The sequence below is a fragment of the Leptonychotes weddellii genome, chromosome 2 (genome assembly GCF_054177405.1).
Source record: "Leptonychotes weddellii isolate Sample4059 chromosome 2, ASM5417740v2, whole genome shotgun sequence".
Classification (NCBI taxonomy): Eukaryota; Metazoa; Chordata; class Mammalia; order Carnivora; family Phocidae; genus Leptonychotes; species Leptonychotes weddellii.
The window spans coordinates 59,670,308-59,681,411 of record NC_138370.1 but is presented as its reverse complement, the minus strand read 5'-3'; the positions used below and the strand labels follow the sequence as shown (position 1 = coordinate 59,681,411).

Below are 11,104 nucleotides of genomic sequence, written 5' to 3'. Positions count from 1 at the left end.
TACCCTGTTAACACCTTCTATTCCATATCCATGGCATGATCTTTAGAAACTGAATCTTGTAATATTATATTATAATATCAGCCCTTTTCAAAACCATACTCATAAGAGGACTTGTGACTATTATTACTGAGCTATAGAGATCTGTTGTGTAGGAAATATTTGCCACACTTTGCGGCACCCAGCATTTGCTGATGGTCTTCCTCCATTTGGGAATGCAGTTCCATGGTAGAATATGAGAACTGTTCCTAGCTGCATTGCCTTCAGGCATGATTTTCTGTGTGTTCAGTTGTTTCAACCAAGATTACTCACATTTTTTCATCTCTCTCTCTCTACCTAAAACACACACACACACACTTCCTGACAAGGAGGTGCCTTATTTTCAGATGTTGATTTATTAAAATACATAATCTTTATATATTTTTTCTAGTATTTTCCTAAAGACATGAGAAAAAATATCTTGAGTAGAAAAGAATTATAAATGAAAAATATTTCGACATTCATCAAACTTCCTTTTTTTTTTCATGTGCTGGGCATTGGAACTTGATAACGAAGATAAAAAGAATAATATCAATGGTGAGGCCAAGATGCAAACTTTTTTCTCATACTGATTTATATACTTATCAAAATTACACCAGATTTATCACATATCCAATGTGATTTCTTTAACACATACACACATTACAGAGTAATTCCTGCTATCAGGGAGAGCAGCAGGTGTGCTGAAAATGAGTTGCATGCATTCTACAACCAGGCTGGTCAACATGCAGTATTTGCAGAGTGCTTTGTGCACCATTTACAACCAAACCACCCAGGGTGCACATCTCAGAGCTACAAGTCAGAATCTTCAGGGAGGGGATCCAGGAATTTTCTGGAGACGCCTGGGTGGCTCAGTCAGTTAAGCATCTGCCTTCAGCTCAGATCATGATGCCAGGGTTCTGGGATCGAGCCTCGCATCGAGCCCCGCATCGGGTTCCCCGCTCAGGAGGAGTCTCCCTCTCCCTCTGCCTGCTGCTCCCCCTGCTTGTGTGCACTCTCTCTCACTGACAAATAAATAAATAAAATCTTCAAAAAAAAATATTAAAAATATTCATTCTCTGGATGGATGTAAGTCACAGTAGGGAAATTTGGAGGGTAAAGTGTAAATTTCTTCTCCAGAAAAAGTTAACTCTTAAAATGAAACTAGAGAATTAATAATACGTTCAATGCTTTGCAGAATATTCAGCACAGGTTGTAACAGTTACTTTTTATAAATGCATCATTTCATAGACTAAGTTTAGGATGACAACAGTCTCCTCATCCAACAGAAAACTGTGACAAATATACATTGTTTCAAATTCTTTCAAATAGGAAAAGACTTAAGATTAGGATTAGAATACAATGGTCCTAAAATTTTAGTTGTGTACACCATTTAATTCCTTGCTATTTTGATTTCTTAAGCTTCTTTTTTTCCTGCAACACAATTATGTCAAGCTTCTGCAGTAAGACAGAATTGGGGCAAGTATTAATAGTCCTATTTAGGCCATAACCCCAAAGGGTCTCAACAATCTATTTAATTTGACTATGACAACTAACCCAGCTATAATATTTCAACAGGGTTGAATAGTCACTCAGAACTACCTTTTAGAGTATCTTGACTCAGGTGTAGGCTGGACTAAATACTCAAAAGTGCACTTTGTTATGCCTGTTTTTGGTAGATCATGCATATATTATGTGTTAGTCAGAACTATCTAACAGGTCTGTTTTTGTTGCACTATTTGTCCTGGCTGGGGATCTTAGTTTTATGGTCACTAGAATCTTGAGAAATACTTGTGTCTTCAACCCCTTACCTCACTACAGACCATAATCACTATCAGAGTTACAGTCCAAGCAGGTACACTAATGTAGAATTACAATATACATTTTTCAACATTTCCTTTTGGCTAATGCTAGTTAGAACTATTGTATCCTTTGCATGTAGAATTACAACAACTAGTATAAATGAATTAGTTAAATAGGTATTAGAACACTGGGAAGATTCAATGGAATGGCTTTGGGTTTAAAGTCTTAGAGATTAGGGAAAATCTTCCACTCTGCCTTGGTGATATATTCACTGAGATCATGTCCAAATCTATCCTTGGAAGAGGCGATTGTAATACCAGCTCTTAACCTATGTTTTGTTTATTCATTCAAAAGGTTGATAGGTGACATCCTTTAGAATAGTCATGCCATGCACTAACATCATTGAACACATTCATTCTTTTGCTTGTTTTTTCCAATGATATCCAGTCTTTGATGTTGATCATTTTTGTTGGCTCATTAATTCAATTTTCCTTTGTTCAATAAAATCTCCAAATGCTGATGTTGAATTGCCAGGAATAAAGATACTGATGATAGAAATGGCACCAGAGAAATCATTGCTATTCTTGGCCACAGACATTTCCAGTCTGAACAATAGCTGTTTTCTTCATAGCTTTCACCAATGTCATATTTTAAGCAGGGATTTTGTGAGCTCAACAAATGAATGGAAAAGGCTGCAAAATACGTTGCAGAAATATCTCACAGGTAAGCAGGAACTCTGGAATAGATTATCAGAACAGAAAAGCTATAAAGGGATGTCTAGGGCAAAAGACAAAGCAAAACTGCTGACGTGTGCTTTAAAGTATGGTGTAGTTTGGTCAGCAGCTTAGCCACCGTTTTCCCAGCTGATTTTGAATCCATTGCTATATGGAGAATAAAAGGAAGGAGGCCAAAAGATTAGGCTATTTGAAGATTTAAAAACTATTAAGAATGTAAGTTTCACGAGAATAGAATGGTCTTAAGGTATTTCAAACTCAGTGTAATAAAGTTCGCATCCTTTTTAATGGTAATTACCGAAATAAAAATTTTCAGATTGCAGATACCCAAATAGAGAGTCACATCTAGAGTTTGATGGATATAATGATAATTAGGGAGGATAGAGATAACATGCTTATACTACAGATTTCTTCCTTTCCTGGCTTTTCCCTCAAAGCATGAATGGGAGGTAACATATATAAAGAAAACTGTATCTAATTGCAAAACAAAACAAAACAAAAATGCAGAGTAATAAGGAGTTTACTAAAAATTACCTAAGACCAAGGGAAATTTCCTAAGTTTATTCGAATCTTTACCTTTTTACCTCTCCAGAGACCCTCAAGAATGAGGCTGCCCCTTCAACAGTTTCTTCCAATCTTCAAAACCTTCCTTTTAGGGGCACCTGGGTGGCTCAGTCGTTAAGCGTCTGCCTTCGGCTCAGGTCATGATCCCAGGGTCCTGGGATCGAGCCCCGCATCAGGCTCCCTGCTCCGCTGGAACCTGCTTCTCCCTCTCCTACTCCTCCTGCTTGTGTTCCTTCTCTCGCTGTGTCTGTCTCTGTCAAATAAATAAAATCTTAAAAAAAAAAAAAAAACAAAAAAACCCTTCCTTTTGCTATACTGTTTTCTTTTCACTCCTTAGTCATCTCTCTATAATTTGAATCAAGATAATCCTTCCTAGGCTCTTTCCTTTGGATCACCACTGCTATTCTTAGCTATCAGAGGTATAATTAAAAATCTTCATTATTGGATAATAATAGTAGTGGTGGTTGGTGTGGGGGGAATAGGAAGACAGACTGTACTTTCTTTTTTGTCTTAACACATAAATAAAAACTCCCTGGCCTAACATCTCTAGTTCTCAAGGCTCTTAAAAGATAGACCAGACTGAAATATGTCCCTTGTTTTCCTACCTGCCTAAGGGACAAAATAATTAGTGTTCCTCCTCTTTAATATGACACATTTCCTTACACACAGTAAACATTAAATAAATATGCACTGAAATGAATTTCACACTATGAGACAACAATACTAAGGCTGGATATAAAATTTGTGTTTAAAATTTATCTGAATGAAATATCTATGGTATATATGGTATGGTGTATCAGTGAGTTATACACTTTCTAAATTATACAATGTGATATAAAACTCATGTGCTATTATGATTTTATACCTTTTTTCTGTGTGCTATGCAAACTAAATCTTCTACTTTGAATATAACTATTAATAGATTTGATGATACAGAGAATAGTTTGAGCCACTTTTCTATCAAAATTTTTTTTGAGAACCAAAGAAATATAGAATGTAAAAAGCTAAGATATATGATATACAGATATGATATAACTGCATATTTTTTTCTGCTGGAATAAATACAATATTAAGGGAAGTGCTTATAAAAGCCAACCTAATAAATGTATTGATCGGTGAAGCCTCTACTCTGAATCTTATGTATAGCCTTTTCCTTGGGAAAAACAAAGTCACATAGACCTGCAGATATTGCAGTGTAAATCTGTTCTCAAATCATTGCCTCCTTGTCATAGGCAGTCATGTGTTGGGGCCTGCTGCTACCTGCCAATTGTTAATATTCTTAGATATTCTGTAAGTGAGTCGTTAAGCAGAGCCATTAGTAAATATAAATTTATATAAACTTACAATTCAATAAATTACATTAAAATTAAAGGCATTAAATAATTAAGTCATCACTTTTTAATTACATTACTGCCTGTCACAATTATTCTTTCACTCTTCTTTTGAGGCGATTTATGTCTGTTGTGTCTGTATGGTGGAACTACTATAGAATTTGGTGATATTGTACATCTCTTTCCAATTGCATAATTAAGGATGTCATGTCAGACATAGAGTGGGAATATTTTATGGGAATCTGCAAATGTTATAAATCAGGGATTGTTTCCCCCCTTACGGAGCTGGTTGTTAAACATTTACTAGCACACCACTCATTCTAGGCCACCATTTCTGTTAGGGGTATAAGAACATGATGAAAGTGATCTGTGTAGAATAAACTGCATCTTCACCATCCCAGAAATTATTCCTTAAGGCCACAGTTAGGAAAATATTATCATTCAACAGGCTAACCGATTACAATGAAAGAATGGAAATTTCGACATCCCCTATTCATGATGCATGGGAGCTTTTGCTCCTTGCCGCAGCACCTCACTGACTTCAAATTCTAGTTCATTGTATTTCACATTTAGGTTTCTGCCACATGAGAATCTTCTCTCTGAGCATGCTTGAGCTTGCACTGGCAGAGCATGTGGCCTTCCTAACACAAATATACCAAGCCCAAGTCTCAGGCAAGTCTCTTGACTATTTAGTACTGATCTTAAAGCTTCTCGAATACATCTGAGTGTCAAAAACTTAGAACCGACTTTCAATTTTATCGTTAACGGATCTTGTCATATTTTTTCCCTGTCCCTCTCATCTTTTTGTTTCCTAAAAGGCAAAGTGAGAAATGCTCCGCAAGTTTTATTAAAGAAATCAAGTCCCCTTAGAGAGAGTAGTCCCCTAAAAGTGTCACATTTAGGACACTTTCTAACAGAGAGTGAAATTACATCATTTGGTGAGTGATCTGGGGGCCTGTTAAATTAATTGGTTCAAATTCAGGTACGGTATTTTAGATGTGTTTCTCAATCTTTTTTACATATCGCCTCTCTAAAGAGAAAAATAAATAAATATAAATTCTTCCTAACAAGAGAAACTAAATACTAAGGGATAAGATTTTGTCAGGTAAAGTTGAGCTTTGGGGGCCACCAACCATTGCCATACATAAATGCTATTTTTGCACCCCCACCCCCTACCCCAGAACCAATTTTCATACTGTTGGGTGCAATGTCATCCCTGGTGAGAATGCCCATGTACTTCATTCTAAGAGTGTACTTCAGAATGTCTGTTTGTTTCCAAGTTTAGAAGATTTGCCATTAATTAGAGAAGCTGATTATACAGAAACATCACATATGTATTTGTCAAATTGCCTTCTTTCAGGTTTCAGACACCAAGTTTGACATCCAGGGATATTGTATGAACTCTTTTTTTTTTTTTTAAGATTTTATTTATTTATTTGAGACAGAGAGAATGAGAGAGACAGAGAGCACATGAGAGGGGGGAGGGTCAGAGGGAGAAGGAGGCTCCCTGCTGAGCAGGGAGCCCGATGCGGGACTCGATCCAGGGACTCCAGGATCATGACCTGAGCTGAAGGCAGTCGCTTAACCAACTGAGCCACCCAGGCGCCCCTATTGTATGAACTCTTAGGCAGACTAGGGCAGTGGTATTCACTGAGATAGTCAAGGACATATGTGGCAATTTATAGTTAGATTAGCTAAAATAAAGAAATTCAATTTTACTTGTCACATTTTGAGTGCTTACTTGCAGTTCATTTGTCTTGTGTCTTTTATAATGGAAAGCACAAGTTATAGAATATTTTCTTTTTTTTTTAAAGATTTTATTTATTTATTTGAGAGAGAGAATGTGAGAGAGAGAGCATGAGAGGGGGGAGGGTCAGAGGGAGAAACAGACTCCCTGCTGAGCAGGGAGCCTGACGCGGGACTTGATCCTGGGACTCCAGGATCATGACCTGAGCCGAAGGAAATTGCTTAACCACCTGAGCCACCCAGGCGCCCCTAGAATATTGTCATCATTGCAGAAAGTTGTATTGATAACACTGCTCTAGAGCCTCCTACTCCAAGTGTGTTGCATGGACCGGGCACTGCTGTCTGGTTTATTAGAAAAGCAGATTCCTGGGCTCCATCCCAGACCTACTGCATCACAATTTGCACTTTTCACAAGATACCCAAGGTTTCATATGAGGACACATCAGTGCCATCAGGAGGTCATTTTTTTTGTCTGCTTTTAAATATTAATTTCTTTGGAAATACATCATATTAAAATGTGTTTAATTTTTGAGATGTAGAGGTCAATACTCTATCTACACTATTTTTTAAAATTCAACACCCAGACAACAATTAATCATTATAAATTTACTTTATAGATAAGGATAATTATGACATGTTTATAATCTTCCAAGTTGTCTTGTTTAATTAAACAAGTTAATCATTTGCTATAATTGTTTGAACTCACACATCTTTTAAATTTGGAAACCTTCCTAATTTTATTGGAACCCTTGGTAAAAAGGAATTCAGCAAAAGAAAATCACAGGCAAAGTGCTGCTCATCGTGATATGCCTCTTTTTTGAATCATGAAAATACTTTGGTCAACATAAGAGGAGGCAGCTCTCTGGGAATGGAACTAGATATCCACACTTGCAACTGCAAATTGTAATGCAGTTAACCCAATTTTAAAAATAAAGATAAAAATTAACCTATCCAATTATTGTATATACCAATCCAAAGGTATTTATATTATTATTCAATTAGAAAAAATAATTCAGTTCTCAAAGTTGCAGAACCACTCACTGTGGCCTCCTTTGAAACTGAGAAAAATCTCACTTCATACATATTGTATATTTCATCACCTTTTACATTAATAGTAAATTGTTTTATGATGAAATTTATTAACATGTCAAATATAAGAATTATTACTGTGAGTCTTAGGTAGATCATTTGAATATAATTATGTTCTACATATTTGTTCTTGAAGATGAGTATTCATTTCTTTACAAAAAGCCAAGATTCTAAGATAAGCAGTTCTTGTAAAGATGTATAGGGCTTAGTTCAGGCTCTGAAGATAATTAGAAAGTTTCACAAATGGGCTGGTCCTGAATTCCAACTCTTGAGATAAACCAGGGATCCAAATAAAATAAGCTAATCTGGCTCAAGCTTTATAAAGTCATGCCAAAATTCCATCTTTAACGGCTAAAAATACAACATACTTTGTGGTGGCCAAATAAAAAATAATCACATTATTTTGTGATGAAGACTATGGCCCATGTCTTTCTTTGAAGTGAAATTAAATTTAATTTTATTCTGGCTCAAATTCCTCAGTTCCAAGATTACAATTTGTATACCTGAATTATTGAAGAAATCATTTAAAGTGAAATAAAAGATTTTAAACTTTTAAGCTTGTAGACCTTCAAGGAGGCCTTTCCTTTTTACTCACTTATTCTCACAGAGATCTTTTCCCTCTTGCTATATTTGATACTATTTCCTAAAGTTGAAAGACAGGATATTAAAAAGCATATGTATATATGATAAGAACTCAATCACCTCCTCCCCACATTGGTTTCCAGTTGGCACGCTGCACTAAAATCTCACCATTAGGAATCTATGACTTTATCCCAAATCATATCGTCTTCAAACATCAGTTTTTATGTTGCAAAGTCCTGAGGTAGTTTTCATTTACATTCTACGGTATGAATTCTTTTATCAGATGGCTTACCTCCAGCTGTGACAGGTTACTTGAGTTTTAAAGAATGTGACTGGGAATATATGGGACAGAAGGATCATACTAGAGCCTAGAGCACTACCTATGGATGACAGGCTTGGCCAGGGTACTAAGAGGACAGTCTAAGTTGCCAGGTACTTTGGGATGACTTGGATGGAGAGTAAGGTATTAGAAAGGGAATGTGAGGAAACAGGCTCAAATTTTATCTATGTCTCATTTTGCCCAGAACTATAAATGGGGAGACTATTAGCTGAACTAGAGCTTCCTAATTCAATCAGGAACCCTATATTTAAAAGTCTGAAGCTTGGGGAGCCTGGGTGGCTCAGTCGGTTGAGCACCCAACTCTTGGTTTCAGCTCAGGTCATGATCTTCAGGGTTGTGAGATCAAGTCTGTTGGGATCTCCACTCAGCGCAGAATCTCCTTGAGATTCTCTACTTCTTCCTCGCTCTCTGCCCCTCCCCCCACTCATGTGCGTGTGCGCGCACGCGCTCTCTCTCTCTCTCAAAGAAAGATCCTTAATAAAAAATAAAGTCTGAAGCTTGGTGAATTTTAAAGACTAAACTTATTAATTAAGCAGATGGAGTTTTAATTCAAAGGTTATACAAAGTAAAGTACACAAAGCAGCAAAGACTTTACAAATACCAATAAAGATGATGCAAATAAACACTCTTTTTAAAAAATTTTTGAATATTTGTGAGAAAATATTTTTTGGTCTGAACAATCTGCTGATAATTCTCACAAATATCCACTTCACTGTCACACAGCTCATGACCCAAGACAGTAGCTGTATTATAATTCACATACTTCTGGAATATAATAGAACAGTCATTGCTGTCTTACCAGTGAAAGTATCATAGTAAAGCACTTTAATAAAAAAATAATAAAAGAAATACATTTTAGTAATTGAAAATTATAAATTTATACTGTTATGATATGTTTATAATTTTCCAAGTTGTTTTGTATAATTAAACAAGTGAGCCATTTGCCATAATTGTTTATACTTTTAGAGAAAATAGTTTTTCTAAAATTGTACAAAATAACATGCATAAATAAATGCATAGAGAATAACATAATTGAATAAATGTATGGAGAGCAGAACTGATAGTAATGTAAATTCTAAGAGAATATAAAACTGCTTATAAAAATTATCAATAAAATTACATTTCCAGGAATCACAAAAATTCACCTGAATAAAAATTAACTATATTAAAAAAAACTAATCATTATACTTAAGAATATATAAAAAGATTCCTACCTATAGAAAGTTGCATTTAAAAAATCCAACACTCTTTGTCTATCTTTATGATATAATGCATCAATATGATGAGAACTACTTTCTGCAAAAAGTTAAAAACAACAGTTTTGAAAATAGAAAGATTTTTATAAGTATTTTCTGAGTAATATTATATCCTGTTTATGAATTAACAAAAAATTATAAGCATTTATTTTATTCACTCTAGTTACTAAATCTTCCTAGGAATTCTTAAAAAATACAATACTGCAGGAAGTATATTAAATCATTTCTAATTAGCTGAAGTACTTCTATGCTTATATGAGCATTTTTGAAGTGTCATATTTATAGACAACTAAAACTTGGCTAGCTAACTTATACTTCTTGGATTCCAAAGCTTATAACCTAGGAAACATAATAACATTTTAATTTTTATATCCCCTCACAATTCCACAAATACCTAACTGTGCTGCACTGTTTAAATATAAGCTATAAATACTCATCAGTAAATTTTTAAAAACAAAAGCAATCATTTATATTTTGTATTGAGTGCTATTAAAAATATACTGTGCATTTTATAGACATTTTATATAAATATTTTAAATATAGTACTTTACACAGAACTACATGTGATACACTCATGAACCATTTAGGGATTTTCAAAGATAATTTGAACCTTATTTCTGTTTTGCACATTCGCTTTAAAATCTAATTCTGGCATAAGATCTGTTATTTTTCATTATTAGTTATTTAATGATGTCTATTTATTCCAAGGAAGGTAGACATTTAGACATTAAGTCTTCCAATTTTCTCTCTTTCGAACTCTGATAAAATGGTACAGAATTTTCCAATGGTAGAGAATTCTGAATTTAAAAGTACAAAATTCCCAATAATATTGACAAACAGATGTCAAGTCTTCTTGATGTGGATAACCTGATGTGTCAGGCGTCAGAAATTTTCAAACAGGAGGATTTAATATAGGGATTTTACTACTCACGCGTAGCCGGCTATTTAGGAGCAAAGGGAACCGACAAGGAGTTGGAGCAGGAAGTAGCTCCCACCGTGGGGCTGGGGAGTAAAGGGAAGAGAGCAGGGTAATCGGAAGCTGGAGGCAGACCCCTGGGCAGCGCGCTTCCTGACTGCAGCTGAGCCCGCCAAGCAGGAAGAGGGAAGCGGAAAAGGCTGAATGCTGAAACCATCTGCCACTTGCTGGCGTGATGGTGACAGGCACTGCAAACAAACAGTAATGAAAAAGTCCCTCCTCCCCTCTCCCATCTTCCAACCTCCCTCTAGTTCCTCCTTTTTGCCAAAACAAATGGGAAGTTGCTGGTGAAGAAGTCTATGAAGTGTAACCTGCGGAGTTCCAGCTACAGCTTTAGAAGCCCCTATAGAAGGATGGATTTGGAACTGAGATACAATGGATCAAAACCCCATAACTATGAAAGCAATGATTGGCAATGTTTAGTTATTACAGTTTTTGAATATACCTGTCAAAGTACATTTAGCTCTAATTACAAATAGTGTTTACATCAAACTAACCAATACTAATAAAATTTTTTTCTGCTATATAGCTATAACTCTTTGATACTTAAGTTAGTCCTGAGTTCATAGACTTACAACCTCTACATATTAGTCATATTTAACTCTACATTTCATTAGAAGTTATTGAAATGGCAAATTCAGAATATGGTGTTTTGGAGAAGAAAGAAC

The 11,104-nt window shown here is 35.4% G+C and overlaps 1 long non-coding RNA gene across 1 annotated transcript; it reads right to left on the bottom strand.

Moving 5' to 3' along the window:
* Nucleotides 1-2,139: 2,139 nt before the first annotated feature.
* Nucleotides 2,140-10,704, bottom strand: LOC115940801 (uncharacterized). The gene is made up of 2 exons (XR_014143227.1): nt 10,392-10,704; nt 2,140-3,369 (listed from the first exon to the last, which is right to left on the bottom strand). It is a non-coding gene; the product is annotated as an uncharacterized LOC115940801 (long non-coding RNA).
* Nucleotides 10,705-11,104: the final 400 nt, after the last annotated feature.